Raw genomic sequence first — 19,003 nt, 5'->3', positions numbered from 1 at the left:
TTCTTAGTTGTTACGTATGGGTTCGATTCCTACTTCCGTCCTCTATTTGAAATACACACGAACACATCTCCTTCGCGTCTGCTAACGACAGTTGAAGAACGTCTGGTTGCACCGTAGTTCAGAATCCGAATTATAACCATCATATCCCTTTGCTACGAAAGGTTGACGTTGGGCCATAGCGTAGGCGAAAATCGTTGCAAACAACCTCGGTCGCCAACGAGCTTCCTTACACTTTAAACTTTATTTTATTTTATGACCTAGTGATTGCATCAGGTCACAGAGTTCTCACTTTATTTGAACTTGAGACGTTGAGAAATTTGGTGCTGGACTTTGATTCGATGTCGGATCTCCTGTTTCATTTTATCTGTGTTGCGCGGAGTGATATAGTTCGATCATTTCGCACTTTTGCCCAATACTGCCAACTCCTATAGGTCTCCACGAAAGGCAAGTATGTGTCTTAGAATCCTCGTCCCGCACCAAAATACTCATGGTTTCTTTTCAAGCCCTAGTATATGCACACCGAGCTACAAATAATACATGCATTTTATTTTCAATGTTCCTTCATGTACTATCAAGAATAGTGATAGGTACCGCAATTTCTAGGGAAACATTCACGCATCTAACTACTGGTGAGCAAACTGTTTGTGAACAGAAAAACAGCTGCGGTATGTGCCGGGTTCTATTCCCAGTTAGCAAGAAAATGTATCCTCGTTTCAAATTAGAATATCTCGCTGCTGGTGAAAAAATTGTGTATCTAAAATCTGATTTTACATAGTTAACAATCTGATTGTTTCAACTGTCACAAACCTTTACAACATGGGGCTTCGTTTTAAGGATGTTTCCTTGTATTTGCAAATCTTGGTTTTCATTACCTTAAAGAACAGTGTTCTGTAGTGATCTTTATATTATCTCTTTTGTATAATCAGATGACCGTACGGAAAAGAGATTTTCGCTTCATGCAAGTTAGACGAAACGCTAGTCATGATGTTTGGATTATTTTGGGTATGATTGTACATACCATGACGTTCCGGAAAGGCATGAAATATTGAGCTTGTTATTAAATTTCTGCTGTTGAATGTTTTATGGAGTGTATATATATATATATATATATATATATATATATATATATATATATATATATATATATATATATATTTCTTCTTTGTATTTGTACAAGTTGTAATAACGAAAAGTAATAATGATATTAATAGTGGTGTTCTTGGTTGTTATTAAGGTAATCAGCAAAGAAGATATGGCCATATCGAGCAGTTTGTCACAGTCTCAGAGGCCTATCACGACGGGACAAAAGAAAAAACAGATGTGTTTACTTGGAGAAGTTGGAGAAGCACCTCAGAACGTAAATCTAAGCAGATGAGCTGTAACAAGGGCAAAGAATGTGTATCTACGTCTGGAAAACGAAAATTAAAATAACGTAGTGGCTAACTGCCACTACTCTCTTGAAAGTTTTGAGAAATTATGTGAAAGCAAAGTGAAGCAAACAGTCAAAACATTCTGAGAAACTGATGACTTTGACATTCAGAATGCAAATGTCTGTCGCTCTAAGGAATGTATGCAGGGAATGGGACATACGCACAGCCATCATCTGTATTCAGATGTATGATATCATGTCATAACATCTGACGCAAGTGAATTTCACCAAACGTGAAAGGCAAACCTAAATCTCACCTTTCAGTTACAATACGACGGAATGAATCTCAGTGAAACTAAGAAAGTTTTCTGACGTTTTGTCCCACTTAGATTACACTCCTCCTTTTCATCATGGATTTTTCTTATGAGTAAATGCAACACTTTAGGACAATGGGCAGTTCTCTTATGACAGTGATTACAAATTAAGTACTTTCAAGCTACGAGCTATAATGTTAAGTCTTCTAGAAGCTCTGTGTAAATGTTCTCTTATCAGTCATTTTGTTGTCAGCGTATATTATTTGGGTGCATAATGGTATCTCCAGTACAGCAATGTGTTTACTTTTGTATTTTTTATGTGTTATAGTCTGTTTTTTGTTCTTTTTATGTCTTTATGGAAGAATACAGATTTTAATAAAAAAACTGGATGTCAGAATGAAATTATTAATAAGATTATTCCGTATGTCAGCTTCACGTGTGGCTGTCAAGTGCCTGCAGCGTGCAATGTAGTGTGTGGCGGCTTTGTGCCTCATGGTTCTTGTTCACCCGAAGATGGAATTATAATCGCTCGAAAATATTCGTGATTGATCCAATAAAACTATTTACAACTGAAGTGGTTTGTTATCTGACTCAAAAATTATTGACATTTATGAATCAATTGCAGACGTTAATCCTCGGTATCTTCAAACTCCTGTTTTGGCGCTTTTGTTTCCGTGAGCAGCTCAATTTTCATAGATTATTTTGGTGTTTCTGGAAAGACTTTCATACATTACTATAAACGGCGCACATTAAATCAGTGTAAGGATGATACTGAAACATATATGAATCAAATGACAAATAATATATGAGAACCTCACAATACTAGAAATCCAAATGCGTTTGTATACACACTACAAACATCATTTTCACTGTACGTTTGTACGTGTGCATAACACGTCTGTAAGTAGCGACTCACAAGCACAAAAAATAAAGCTAAAACATCATATAACATATGTATTTTCCACATTACCAAACCTTTCACAAATGTTCACTGTCTACAGCATTCACACTTTTGATAGTGTTGTTGTCATTTAGTACACTAAACGGATCAGATCACTGTTGAAGAAATAACGAAAGACGCATGAAAATTTCAACGAGGGCAAAATCTCCAAGATCGGCGATCTTTTACAGGAGCTCGTAATTTAGCGCGGCCATCAATGCGAGATGCTTACAATAGTTTCCACAACGAAACTGTATCTCGAAACATGGCAGAAAATCCAAAGATATTCTGGTCGTATGTAAAGTACGCTAGCGGCAAGACACAGACAATGCCTTCTCTGTGCGATACCAATGGAAATACTATCGACGACAGTGCTGCGAAAGCAGAGTTGCTAAACACAGCCTTTCGAAATTCCTTCACCAAAGAAGACGAAGTAAATATTCCAGAATTTGAGCTGCTAACGTGAGTAACTTAGGAGTAGGTATCCAAGAAGTAGTGAGGCAACTTACATCACTTAATAAAAGCAAGTCTTCTGGTCCCGACTGTGTATCAATTAGGTTCCGTATGTTGACATCATGGTCAGACAGAGATTCCGAAATCAGATACTGGATTGTAAGGCGTCCCCAGGAGCAGATATAGACTCAGATCACAATATAGTAGTGATGAAGAGTAGGCTGAAGTTCAAGACATTACTCAGGAAGAATCAATACGCAAAGAAGTGGGATACGGAAGCACTAAGGAATGTCGAGATACGTCTGACATTCTCTAACGCTATAGATACAGCAATAAGGAATAGCGCAGTAGGCAGTACAGTTGAAGAGGAATGGACATCTCTAAAAAGGGCCATCACAGAAGTTGGGAAGGAAAACATAGGTATAAAGAAGGTAGCTGCGAAGGAACCATGGGCAACAGAAGAAATACTTCAGTTGATTGATGAAAGGAGGAAGCACAAACATGTTCCGGGAAAATCAGGAATACAGAAATACAAGTCGCTGAGGAATGAAATAAATAGGAAGTGCAGGGAAGCTAAGACGAAATGGCTGCAGGATAAATGTGAAGACATCGAAAAAGGTATGATTGTCGGAAGGACAGACTCAGCATACAGGAAAGTCAAAACAACCTTTGGTGACATTAAAAGGAACGGTGGTAACATTAAGAGTGCAACGGGAATTCCACTGTTATATGCAGAGGAGAGAGCAGGTAGGTGGAAAGAATACATTGAAAGCCTCTATGAGGATGAAGATTTGTCTGATAGAAGAAGAAACAGGAGTGGAATTAGAAGAGATATGGGATCCAGTATTAGAATCGGAATTTATAAGAGCTTTGGAGGACTTACGGTCAAATAAGGCAGAAGGGATAGATAACATTCCATCAGAATTTCTAAAATCATTGGGCGAAGTGGCAACAAAACGACTATTCACGTTGATGTGTAGAATATATGAGTCTGGCGATATACCATCTGACTTTCGGAAAAGCATCATCCACACAATTCCGAAGACGGCAAGATCTGACAAATGCGAGAATTATCGCACAATCAGCTTAACAGCTCATGCATCGAAGCTGCTTACAAGAATAATATACAGAAGAATGGAAAAGAAAATTGAGAATGCGCTAGGTGACGATCAGTTTGGCTTTAGAAAGAGTAAAGGGACGAGAGAGGCAATTCTGACGTTACGGCTAATAATGGAAGCAAGGCTAAAGAAAAATCAAGACACTTTCATAGGATTTGTCGACCTGGTAAAAGCGTTCGACAATATAAAATGGTGAAGCTCTTTGAGATTCTGAAAAAAGTAGGGGTAAGCTGTAGAGAGAGACGGGTCATATACAATATGTACAACAACCAAGAGGGAATTATAAGAGTGGACGATCAAGAACGAAGTGCTCGTATTAAGAAGGGTGTAAGACAAGGCTGTAGCCTGTCGCCCCTACTCTTCAATCTGTACATCGAGGAAGCAATGATGGAAATAAAGAAAGGTTCAGGAGTGGAATTAAAATACGAGGTGAAAGGATATCAATGATACGATTCGCTGATGACATTGCTATCCTGAGTGAAAGTGAAGAAGAATTAAATGATCTGGTGAACGGAATGAACAGTCTAATGAGTACACAGTATGCTTCGCGAGTAAATCGGAGAAAGACGAAGGTAATGAGAAGTAGTAGAAATGAGAACAGCGAGAAACTTAACATCAGGATTGATGGTCACGAAGTCAATGAAGTTAAGGAATTCTGCTAGCTAGACAGTAAAATAACCAATGACGGACGGAGCAAGGAGGACATCAAAAGCAGACTCGCTATGGCACAAAAGGCATTTCTGGCCAAGAGAAGTCTATTAATATCAAATACTGGCCTTAATTTGAGGAAGAAATTTCTGAGGATGTACGTCTGGAGTACAGCATTGTATTTTAGTGAATCATGGACTGTGAGAAAACTGGAACAGAAGAGAATCGAAGCATTTGAGATGTGGTGCTATAGACGAATGTTGAATGTTAGGTGGACTGATAAGGTAAGGAATGAGGAGGTTCTATGCAGAATCGGAGAGGAAAGGAATATGTGGAAAACACTGATAAGGAGAAGGGACAAGATGATAGGACATCTGCTAAGACATGAGGGAATGACTCCCATGGTACTAGAGGGAGCTGTAGAGGGCAAAAACTGTAGAGGAAGACAGAGATTGGAATACGTCAAGCAAATAATTGAGGACGTAGGTTGCAAGTGCTACTCCGAGATGAAGAGGTTAGCACAGGAAAGGAATTCGTGGCGGGCCGCATCAAACCAGTCAGTAGACTGATGAGCAAAAAAAAAAATGCTGATGCAATAGTTCAATACTTAAAAATCACTTACAACTGCACCCTCGACGAAAGATTCGTTCCCAAACACTGGGAAGTTGCGCAGGTCACACCAATAGACATAGTAAAAGTAATCCACTAAATATCGGGCCCATATATTTAACGTCGATATGCAGCAGGAGTTTGGAACATACATCGTGTTCGAACATTATGAATGACCTCTGTTAACACAGAGTCAACATGGATTTAGAAAACATCGTTCTTGTGAAACACAACTAGCTCTTTACACTCAGCAAGTTTTGAGGGATATTCACAAGGGATTTTAAATGGATTCCGTGTTTCTAGATTTCCAAAAGTCTTTTCACACTGAAACACGCAAACGGCTTGTAGAGAAATTGCGTGTTTATGGAATGTCGTCTCAGTCATGTTACTGCATTTGTGATATCCTGTCAAAGAGGTCAAGAGGTCAGAGTTCGTAGCAACTGGTGGAGAGTCATCAAATAAAACGGAAGTGATTTCTGACGTTCCCCATGGTAGTGTTATGGACCCTCTGCTGTTCCTTGCCTACATAAACGATTTAGGAGAAAATATAAGCAGCCTCTCAGGTTGTTTGAAGATTAAGCTGCCGTTTATCGTCTAGTAAAGTCCGCAGGAAAACCAAAGGAATTGGAGAACGATACAGGAAAGATATATGAATAGTGAAAAAAATTGGCAATTGGTCCTAAATAATAAAGAATGTGAGGTCATCCACATGAGTGCTACAAAGAATCAGGTTAAACTTCGGTTACACGAGAAATCAGGCCGTAAATTCGTCTAAATACCTAGAAATTACAGCTACTAATAATTTGAATTAGAAAGAACAAGCAGAAAATGTTGTTGGGAAGGCAAACAAAAGACTGCGTTTTATATGCAGAACTCTTAAGAACTGTAACAGATCTACTAAAGAGACGGCTTAGACTACTCTTGTTCCTCTTCTTTTGGAGTACTGCTGCGCAGTCTGGGATCCTTACCAGATACTCTATGATTAAGAGACAATATTGAGAAAGTTTAACGAAGAGTAGCACGTTTCGTATTATCGTGGAATAGGGGAGAGAGTGTCACGGGCATGATACAGCATTTGGGATGAACACCATTAAAACAAAGGTGTTTTTCGTTGCTGCAGAACCTTCTCACAAAATATCAGTCACCAACTTTCTTCTCCAAATGAGAAAATATTTTGTTGATGCGGAACTACATAGGGAGAAACGATCATCATAATAAAATAAGGGAAATCAGAGCACTCACGGAAAGATATAGTTGTTCGTTTTTTCCACGCGCTATTCGAGAGTGGAATAACAGCGAGTTATTGTGAAGGCGGTTCGATGAACCTTTTGCTAGGCACTTAAGTTTGATTTGCAGAGCATACATACAGCTGTAGATGTGTATGTATTAAGCCGAGTCCCTGTGAAACGGAATTTTGCAATACATACATCTCTTCGAAGGTTAACAATCATTCTCTTAAAAAAATTATCACTGGTTCGAAGTTTGTCATTCTGTTCGTCATCTTGTCGTAATTTACCAGTGTACATGCACTCATCCAGGTCCTCATGTTGTATATGAACACACTCTATCCACAATCAAATATTCAAGACCCAGATTTCCCCATCATTGATAATTTGTTAATGATATACGAGATCATGTTATTTAGTAAATGTTCAGCGTTTCAATAACTTTGCGAATGTTACTGAATTTGAGGCAGATTGTAGTGTCTTTTCGCTTACTCAAAAGCTCTAGATAAAAATTAGTGTTCCACCCAGTGTACAGTCTTGCTGCGTTATGGGTAATTTCATATTTTAAGGTGTGATACGGCTGAAGGTGAGTTCATTGAGTTCACATAATGAACATTTCTATAGTGCCTGTGTCCAGAGCCCACGAAAACATAGTTACCCATAAGATTTGCTAAGCATGTGTGAGCTCTTGAGTTGTTGTGTGTTGGGCAGTCGGCGGAATGAGTGTTCGTGGTGTCGTGGCAGCAGTCTTCAATATGGCCTCTTGCAGAGTCAACCAATGGCGACAAGCAAGTGGTTGGGCAGCTCACAGCCTCAGAGAAATGGCCGCTTCTCCTATACTTCTACCCAGATTGCCTAATTTAAATCAGCTGAGTCGTATGCAGTGCAGTGTGATGTTGTCTGGTACGTGACGACATCGTTCCACACTCGTTGTCATGGTCGTGGTCACCGTCCCCTTCCAACTCCGGGATGCCACGGACCTTGTGCGTCGTGATGATTATCTCGAGCTAACTGTATCTCCCTGTCGTACCTCCTCTCACTGTATGACTCGTTCAGCCTCAGTGTGACACAATGTCACAAACAACCAAAAGCAGTTGCATCGTTTCATCATAGGCTATGCCTTTTTCCTACAGTTAATTCATTATAATTACACCGAATCATTTGGTTACAAGTTTCATCTAGTTTTCTGTACTTTATAAACAGTTTACAGAAACTTTATTCCAAATGTATGATTTCCATTGACTTTATTTATACAGAAATCAATCATGCACAAGGTGACGTGAATTTCTTGCTTGAATGAACATGTAACAATTACAATCTACTCCCAAGAAGTATAGGTTGGATTTCCCACTTTTTTGGTATTTTAGTGATCCTGGAGCTATTCATCCATTTTTGCACTATTACACCTCAGGTTTCTGCTGATACTGCAGCAAACATGTAACGAGTATCTTCTTAATCGCCGATAACTACTATGCCAGTGCACCTGCGACCACTCTACTCACGCTTCTCTTACTACAACATCCATTTTCTTTCTTATGCTTGTTTCATCTCCAATGTTCCATCTTTCATTTGCTGCTGCACTTCTGCACTCCATCCTATGATTTTCCTTCGCAATTACTTTTCTCATTTTATATCAAATAGTTTATACCCCACAGTGTCAAATATACACATATTACTGTTTATTTTTCACTTCAAAACAATCACATAACAGCCGTTCATTTCTTAGATTATTTATCAGAATATGTGAAACCTTACCTACTATTTATTATTCTTTTGATCTTACCATTCTTTGTGCATCTTCGAGTTCCGCTAGTTACATGGTCAACATATTAATATTCTTTTCTTCATCATTATTGTAGTCACCTTTTTTGTTGTACCTGGAACTCATCTCCAGTAATACACGTACCTGGAACTCATCTTCAGTAATACACCTCCTCTTCCCTTATGTTGGTATAGGAGTCCTCCAGTAACATAGTTCATCCTGTTAAAAGCATAGTAAAACACACAAAAATCTGTGCATCCTATATTGATCGGACTTACGTATCTTCATGACGATTGTGTATACCCTTATTCATCAAAATAATACACCTGGCACAGTGCTCCCACGCATCTCGATCACTTACACAAAATTCACATTGGCTCAGAGATAATTCGCATCTTAGACATTCAACGCAATTCAACAGCAAATCACCGCCTGGAAATCGCTTGTTTAATTTTCGATACTTCCCGCACAAACCTACTTCATGACTGCCTCAATTAGTTCCTAATACCTTTGGCTTAGCGCCACCTAGTGAATGGTTTATTAAAATCAGTATCATTAAAATTTGACCTTTATCCTTGTTTCATCTTCAGCCATAGTTCGTCCAATGCTTCTTCTTTTGCCATCTCCCACACAGACTAAACGTCTCTGTCTGACGATGACTGGCGTTCTCATATACAGAGCAACTAACTTCAATTTTACTACTCCTCTTTACTTGGATTACGCTACCTCCAGTACACATGTCAATACTTTCTACTGACGGTCACTATATTAGCTGTATTGTCTCTGCACCGCCTTACGAATTTTCTTAATTTTTGAGTATCTTGGAGTGAGAAATTGACTGTATACTCCTCTGATTTACGGCTTTGCAACGTCCCTAATTCCACAACACAGTCATGTATAATTCTTTGCAGAAGGCACAGTCCACACAATACAGAGTGGTCCATTGATCGTGACCGGGCCAAATATCTCACGAAATAACCGACAAAAAACTACAAAGAACGAAACTTGTCTAGCTTGAAGGGGGAAACCAGATGCCGCTATGTTTGGCCCGCTAGATAGCGCTGCCATAGGTCAAACAGATATTAACTGCGTTCTTTTAAAATAGAAATCCCAATTTTTATTACATATTCGTGTAGTACATAAAGATATATTGGTGTTTTAGTTGGACAACTTCTTTCGCTTTGTGATGGATGGCGCTGTAAGAGTCACAAACATATGTCTCACAATTTTAGACGAACAGTTAGTAACAGATAGGTTTTTTAAATCAAATTACAGAACGTAGGTACGTTTGAACATTTTATTTCGGTTGTTCCAATGTGATACATGTACATTTGTGAATTTATCATTGCTGAGAACGCATGCTGTCACAGCGTGATTCCCTGTGAGTAACACATTAATGCTATAAATGCTCAAAAAGATGTCCGTCAATCTCAATGCATTTGGCAATACGTGTAACGACTTTCCTCTCAACAGCGAGTAATTCGCCTCCCGTAATGTTCGCTCATGCATTGACAATGCGATGACGCATGTTGTCAGGCGTTGTCGGTCGACCACGATAGAAAATGTCATTCAAATTTCCCCACAGAAAGAAATCCGGGGGCGTCAGATCCGGTGAACGTGCGGGCCATGGTATGGTGCTTCGACGACCAATCCACCTGTAATGAAATATGCTATTCAATACCGCTTCAAACGCACGCGAACTATGTGCCGGAAATCCATCATGTTGGAAGTGCATCGCCATTCTGTCATGCAATGAAACATCTTGTAGTAACATCGGTAGAACATTACGTAGGAAATCAGCATACACTGCACCATTTAGATTGCCATCGATAAAATGGGGGCCAGTTATCCTGCCTCCCATAATGCCGCACCATGCATTAACCCGCCAAGGTCGCTGATGTTCCACTTGTCGCAGCCATCGTGGATTTTCCGTTGCCCAATAGTGCATATTATGCCGGTTTACGTTACCACTGTTGGTGAATGACGCTTCGTCGCTAAATAGCACGCGTGCAAAAAATCTGTCATCGTCCCGTAATTTCTCTTTTGTCCAGTGGCAGGTCTGTACATGACGTTCAAAGTCGTCACCATGCGATTCCTGGTGCATAGAAATATGGTACAGGTGCAATCGATGTTGATGCATCATTCTCAACACCAAAGTTTTGAGATTCCCGATTCTCACGCAGTTTGTCTGTTACTGATGTGTGGATTAGCCGCGACAGCAGCTAAAACACCTACTTGGGCATCATTATTTGTTGCAGGTCGTGAATGACGTTTCACATGTGGCTAAACACTTCCTGTTTCCATAAATAACGTAACTAGCCGGCGAACGATCCGGACACTTGGGTGATGTCGTCTGGGATACCAAGCAGCATACACAGCACACGCCCGTTGGGCATTTTGATCACCATAGCCATATATCAACACGATATCGACCTTTTCCGCAATTGGTAACACGGGTAATGTATCACGAAGCAAATACCGTCCGCACTGGCGGAATGTTACGTGATACCACGTACTTATACGTATGTGACTATTACAGCGCCATCTATCACAAAGCGAAAAAAGTGGTCCAACTAAAACATTCATATATCTTTATGTACTACACGAATATGTAATAAAAATGGGGGTTACTATTTCAAAAAACCCAGTTGATATACGTGTGATCTATGGCAGCTCCATCTAGCGGGCCAAACATAGCGCCATCTGGTTTCCCCCTTCAAGGTAGACGAGTTTCGTTCTTTGTAGTTTCTCGTTTGATGCTTATTTCGTGAGATATTTGGCCCGGTCACTATCAGTGGACCACCCTGTATATATAACAGCTTCCTGCATAGAGATGTACTTTTCTTGGATCTTTTCCTCGATTACAACCATACTTTATCTCTCTTGACTAATTTAATTTTGTATATTGACCATTATTGATTTTCCCTATGTCCTGCAGTTTAGTTTATCCCTTCCAGCGTTAGTTTCCTGATTTGTTTGTGGTGTGCACATACAGCCGGTGGACAGTCTTCAATCTCAGTCATTACGTCTGCTGGTTGCTGTTTCATTAATACTGGTCTTGATGACATTCATGTATCGTCATGTGCTAGATCATTTATTATTTCTTGGAAGCCTGCTAAGAATTTATCCTACACACTGTGTCGATGGTGGCAGTACTAACGGAACATCTTCACTATTTCTTTCACAATCCTTTCTGTGGATTAGAAGCTGGAAGGTAATGTGATATGTATAAAAATTTTATCCTCATCTGACTCATGTAATTCTTCCAGCTGCTTGACTGGAACTGTCGTATGTTGCCTGATAATATAGTTTTTATAGTACCGGCGACATGAAGGAAGTGGTTAGTAAAAGCTTTCGTTAATGACCTGCAGATGGTGCTCTTAAGTGGCGTGAAGGTCATGAACTTGGAAGGGAGGAAATTTAATTTATTTATTCCGTCCTTCTCAGTTGTATGAATATACAGTTTCTACAGTAATTGTAACCGTTTTTGGGCTGACATGCATATTCTCAGACTATACAGCCAATTAGTAACCGTAACTGGTCATACAGTGTGGTGCAAAAAGGCATGAGTAGCTTCTGAACATAAATTCAAACTGTAGACAACAAGTACTCTCACTAATATAAGCCTATAAGTCTACTGTTGCATCTGATTGACACAACAAAACTGTCACAATAGTTTGTACCACACCTTATAAGTAGTTACAGTTAACAGCAGAGTGTGTGTGTTTGAGAATGAATGTGTCAGTCCAGAACTGGTAACCACTGCAGCAAAAATTGTATATTCGTGCAACAGAGACGAGGAAAATAAAAAAAAAACATCAAATTTCTTTAGTACTGAACAGTTGTAGACCTACCATCCTATGGGAGCATGCTTCGAATCAGCAACTGGAAACATGGGTGCCTGGAGCATTATGTGGTACATCTGGCTTTCTGATATGGTACACAACTGCTTAATACCCTTCTTATGAGTACATCCACGTTTTTTAAGTGAACAGGACCTCTTAAGTTGTTATAGCATTTCTGCGGTCTGAAATGTGACTCAGAGGTGTGTACCTGTTTAATATATTAATGAACTCTTCCTGAATGTACAACAACCTGCTACTCTCATCTGAACAACACATTATTCCTAATAAAGTAATTATTTTGGTATTAACTGCCTCACCTTTTGTCGTTCTATCTTAGCTGCTCTGAGGATGGAATCCTTGCCCTGCTCCGTGTCAGTGTGAGCAAGTGCGGAGCCTACAAAATTCTTGAATGTTACTCTCTTCCCACACAACTGACCAAATTTGTCTCCTTTAACTCATTAATGTTCTTGCATATCAGTGCTGTAGGTGACAACACGTCTGCTATATTGTTTTCTGTTCTCTCAACATGTACAGCATAGAACATAAATGCTTGTAGATAAAGGGACAATGGCTAAGGTCTCCATATGTGAGTCTCATGGTCATTAATAATTCTAGAGGTTTGTGATTACTGTACACTTTCGTTACTCTTACCATTGGAAGTTACCTGAATTTAGTAAATCACCGAAAATTTGCTAAGGCCACAACTTCAATTACTACATTCCTTTCAGCAACCCCCACTTGGAATGGCTTGTTTTACTGATTCTCCATCCTATTTGAGTTCTTGGAACAGACGGTCTCCAAGGACCATAGAATATTACATCAGTCGTTATGAAGAACACTAAGTTTAGGTCTGTGTGGAACAGACGCTTTGCTTTCAGCAAAGAATTTTTTTAACTGTTCAAATTCGTGCTGCTCTACTTCGGTCGAGATTCACGTCACATCTTTACCATCAAACGACGCAAGTTAGATAAAGTCTATCAATCCCAGGAAAGCACATATTTCTCGTTTCGTTCTTGAGACTTGAAAGTTTTCAATTGCCTCATGCTTTTTCAGTCTCGCTGATACCGTCGGCAGATATTACGTGACTCAGGAACCTTCATCCTTCCATCCTAACTCCGGCTTCTCTTATTCTTATTTCCTCTCCTGGAATGCATTAAGTAACTACCCAAACAGCGTTGTGGTCTTCTTACATATTTACTGCAATGAGTACATCATTGATGTATAATGTCACTTTGTTCATCGTTACTTCTGGGATCATGGTACCCAGTCACCTAATGAAGGCCACTGATGACGTGTTCAGACCAGTCGCTACCTGGCACACACACATGCACCCATTTATCTAGTATTACCACCTGAATAACAGTCTCTAGCACACACTGAGCTATTTTACCGTTTATGTTTACGTAAAGTACTGGGTAGCTACAAACCTCTGTAATGTTTTCCGATGTTCCTGGACGTCTATATAGAATGTTACACTTGTTCTCACACTTTGGAGAGTCCTCCCTGAAGCGTGTGTTACCAACCAGTTCTGTTTTTCACATCTTTGCTCTCTAATTCTCTATTATTCTCAGGGTTTGGACTATATGTTTCTACTTTTTGGGCTCGTTGTTCGATCTTGTTATCTCTTCTGTCATTTCTTCATTGATTCAACCCATATTGTGACCAAATTGTCTATGTTGGTTCTGACGATTCCACCAATTTCCCTTTCTTCAAGATTGAAGTCTCGGTTGCTAATCATGATGGTCATGTTCATGTCTTTCCAGTGTGGTGGGTGTGTACAAAGCATAGCAGGTCTTTCACTCCTGCACCACAATTGCAACCAAGCTCCTGAATTAAGTATTGGAATACTCGCATGTCTTTCACATTTTAGCCTTCTATAATTACCTCTCTTCGGTGTAAGTTATAAGGGAACTTTGTGAAACAAATCCGAATCAATTCATTCGTTTCTATGGTGTCTATAAATTGATTGCAGCAAACCATGTCGTTCAAATTTTGAACTGCACCGAGCCATATGGAATCAATGTGCATTTCTGCCATAAGAATACCAAACTTCACTTGGCTTTTGACTAGTGCTTACATGAAGAATGTTTATTTAAAACCATCATATGTTCTGCAGTGCCCCGTGATTATTTCCATTCGTCTGGCTGCATCTTCATGAAAATATGTAAAAACAAAATTTATTTTCACTGTACATTATGTGATCAAAAGTATCCGGCTACCTGGTTGAAAATGACATACAAGTTCATGGCGCCCTCCATAGCTAATGCTGAAATTTAATGTGGATTTGGCCCACCCATAGCCTTAATTACAGCTTCCACTCTCGCAGGCGTATGTGCATTCAGCTGCTGGAAGGTTTCTTCGGGAATGACAGCCCATTCTTCAGATTGCTGCACTGAGGAAGGGTATCGATGTCAGTCGGTGAGACCTGGCAGGAAGTCGGCGTTCCAAAACATGTCAAAGTGCTCTAAAGGATATAGATCAGGACTCTGTGCAGGCCAGTCCATTACAGGGATGTTATTATTGTGTAACCACTCCTCCACATGCCGTGCATTATGAACAGGTGCTCGATCGTATTGAAAGATGCAATCGACATTTCCGAATTGCTCTTCAACAGTGGGAAGCAATAAGCTGCTTAGAACTTCAATGTAGTCCTGTGCTGTGATAGTGCAACGCAAAACCATAAAGGGTGCAAGCCCCCTCCATGAAAAACACGACCACACCATAACACCATCGCCTCCGAATTTTACTCTTGGCACTACACACGCTGTCAGATGACGTTCACCGGGCATTCGCCAAACCCACACCCCACCATCGGATCGAAACATTGTGTACCGTGACTCGTCACACCACACAACGTTTTTCCACTGTTCAGTTGCCCAATGTTTACGCTCCTTACACCAAGCGAAGTGTCGTTTGGCATTTACCGGCGTGATGTGTGGCTTAAGAGCAGCCGATCAACCATGATATCAAAGTTTCCTCACCTCCCGCCTAACTGTAATAGTTCTTGCATTGAATCCTGATGCAGTTTGGAATTCCTGTGTGATGGTATGGATGGATGTCTGCCTATTACACATTACAAACCTCTTCAACTGTCGGTGGTCTTTGTCAGTCAACAAACGAGGTAGGCCTGTACGCTTTTGAGCTGTACGTGTCCCTTCACGTTTCCACTTCACTATCACATCGGAAACAACGGACCTAGGGATGTTTAGGAGTGTGGAATCTCGCGTACAGACGTATGACACAAGTGGCACCCAATCAGCTGACCACGTTCGAGGTCCGTGATTTGGGCGGAATGTCCCAATCTGCTCTCTCAAGGTATCTAATGGCTACTGAGGTCGCTGGTTTTGAGCACGCGGCAGTAGGTGGCAGCACAATGCACCTGATACGAAAATCGTGCTTTTTGGGGGTGTCCGGATACCTTTGATCACATAGTGTAAGTGACAATGACATGGGCAGCACATCCTGAAGCTATTTTATCCAAATTTTGGGATTTAAACTATTTGAAGGATCTGGAAACAAAGAATATTTTTGTACTCATACGAAGTGTTTTCGGTTTTCATCCTTGCCAAAGTCTAGGTATGCTGCACCTACCGTTGCAAATGAATTTTCTGGCTGAGAAGAACGTGTGGACACATCTCCAACATGATACAGTCCGCCCGTTAGGTCTCACAATTATTCTTCTCGCCTCTTTTCTATTTCACCCACGCTCATGCCAAAATCTTTTCCACTGCTTTTGGAATTGCTGCTCTTAGCTGTTTGTCGTCCTTATCTTATTCATTGATCCTATTTGGTAGTCTCTCAACTATACGTGATCCTGTTCTTCTAATCTTTGAAATTATTCTTTAGTCTTTGTTTCTAATTTTTTTAACTTCTCATTCTTCGCGAATTGATGTATTAAAAATATTTGTAAAACAAATGCTGCTGGAGTTTGTGGATTCGGATCACGATTTATGGCACTTGGTGCCGCTTGGCTACCGGACATATGGATTCTGCTTCTAACATTTCCCTACTATTCTCCTTATTATTCTATTCCTCTTCTGTGAGAACATTTACTCTACAGTGTGAGATTTGTAAGTAGGCTGTTTAGGTTTTCTTATTGGTAACGCCACGTAGCGCTCTGTATGAAAATCACTGGCTGTGTGCAGTCTGTGGCTGGTTGGCAATGTTGTAATACTCGCCATTGTAGTGTTGGGCTGTTGGCTGTTCAAAATGGCTCTGAGCACTATGGGACACAACTGCTGTGGTCATAAGTCCCCTAGAACTTAGAACTACTTAAACCTAACTAACCTAAGGACAGCACACAACACCCAGCCATCACGAGGTAGAGAAAATCCCTGACCCCTCCGGGAATCGAACCCGGGAACCCGGGCGTGGGAAGCGAGAACGCTACCGCACGACCACGAGATGCGGGCTGTTGGCTGTTTACTAACAGCGCGTAGCGTTGAGCCGCCAGCAGTGGTGGATGTGGGGAGAGAGATGGCGGAGTTTTGAAATTTGTAAGACTGGATGTCAATTATGACTATTAAGGTAAATACATTGTTTGTTCTCTATCAAAATCTTTCATTTGCTAACTATGCCTATCAGTAGTTAGTGCCTTCAGTAGTTTGAATCTTTTAATTAGCTGGCAGTAGTGGCGCTCGCTGTATTGCAGTAGTTCGAGTAACGAAGATTTTTGGTGAGGTAAGTGATTTGTGAAAGGTATAGGTTAATGTTAGTCGGGGCCATTCTTTTGTAGAGATTTTTGAAAGTCAGATTGCGTTGCGCTAAAAAAAAAAAAAAAAAAATATTGTGTGTCAGTTTAAGCACAGTCTTGTATAATTTTTCATAAGGGGACGTTTCAGATTCTCCCTGCAGTTCGTTAAAATTAACATGCTGGAAACATTCCTGCCACTAAGATAAGGAAAATTGTATGATTTACTCAAGAGAAAGAGCTTTACAGATTGAGCAAGTTGGACCAAATCTGGCCTTTATGCGGCTTGGAATTCATTGACAGAGATATTGGTTGTCCTCCTGAGGGCTATCGTGCAAAATTCTGTCGATTTGGTGCGTTCTATAGTGAAAATAATGAGGCTGCTCCAAATGTTCTCGAATAGGAAGAGATCCGGGGACCTTGATGGCCGAGGTAGGGTTCTGCAAGCATGGAGACAATAAGCAGAAAATTTCCGTGTTTATATGGGCATTATATTTCAGAAACGTAAGCTCAAGATGGCTTGCCATGAAGGGTAACAAAACACGACGTAGAATATCGTCTACGTACCGCTGTGCTGTAAGGATGCCACGCATGACAACCAGAGCGGTCATACTATCAAAGGCAATGGCACGACTGACCATCAATCCTGTTTGTCAGGCAAGACGATGGGCGACAGTCAGACTGGTATGCCACCACTGTCTGGGGCGTCTCTATACACGTCTAAGCTGGTCGTTGGAGTCCAGTTCGAAGTGGGATTCATCACTGACGATTCTACTATAATCAATGAGATTCCAGGACGCAGACGCATCTGAAGCTATCTAAGACAGTGGTTGGATATGAACCAACTGTCACCAATCACAATACCCGACACCCTGGAGTAATGATCGGTGCTGCTATTTCTTTTCACAGCAGGTTGGTCATTCGTGGAAGCCGGACAGCACATCGGAACGTCGATGATATTTTACGCCCCTTTCATTGTCCACCATAGCAAGCCATCCTGTTCTTACATGGCAGCAAGGTAATGCCCACCCACACGCAGCGAGAATTTGTACTGCTTGCCTTCGTGCTTACTTAACTCTAGCTTGGTCAGCAAGTTCTCTGGGCTTCTGCCCAGTTGAGAACGTTTGGAGCATTATGGTTACGTCTGTCCAACCGTCTCGGAATTTTGGTGATGTAACACAACAAGCGGTACCCGTGGTCTAGGGGACAGTCGGCTCTCAGCCGTGGCAGCGTGCGGACGGCCCCGCGCGCCGGCCCAGTGCTCCACTGCAGGCATTGTTTACTTCCGCGTCGTAGCTTTAAGGCTTGTGTCCGTCCACCGTGAACAACATGTCGAGCGCTTACCGCCGTGCGACCCTGAAAGTTTTCTTCCCAGCTGAACATGAGCGACCTCGTGCACATGAAGTTGAAACGTTCCTACGTGAAGAAGTTCGTTTGGACCGAGATGTGTGAAGATGTTATTCGCCGCCATGCCAATGGACTTAAGTTCAAATACTCTGATGGTCACGTTGGAGCTGTAACACTTGAACTCGCAGAGTACGGTCAACGCACGATTAGGGTGTTTGAACTACCTTTTGAAGTGCCTAAGGACGAAGTTGTCTCTGCGTTACAACCATACGGTCACGTCATCGGTTACTTAGAGGAAAAATGGCAAACCTTCACCACCTATCATGTCCTTAATGGTGTGCGTCAGGTCAAAATTGAACTTTAAAAAACAAATACCATCATACCTGACAATTGGCGGGGTGCGAGCCATTGTCATGTACGAAGGCCAACCCTGAACATGTGCGGGTTGTGGACAAGAAGGCCACGTTAGATCCGCCTGCATGCGACGCCGCCTGATCCAGACGCCGGTCGGCGAGGAAGCGTCCCCAGCGGTGATCACTCAGATCCCTGTCACATATGCCAAGGTTGCCCAGGAAGGTAGCACCTCTACACAGGGTCATCCTGCTCCGTTGACGTCGTCTGATCAGGTAGATGCAACCGCTACTGAGATTCCTTCTGAGGTGCCCCAGACGCCAAATCCTGA

Source organism: Schistocerca americana, chromosome 7, assembly GCF_021461395.2.
Source record: "Schistocerca americana isolate TAMUIC-IGC-003095 chromosome 7, iqSchAmer2.1, whole genome shotgun sequence".
In the NCBI taxonomy this organism is placed as follows: Eukaryota; Metazoa; Arthropoda; class Insecta; order Orthoptera; family Acrididae; genus Schistocerca; species Schistocerca americana.
The sequence above is the reverse complement of the archived record's forward strand: the minus strand, read 5'-3'. Positions refer to the sequence as shown.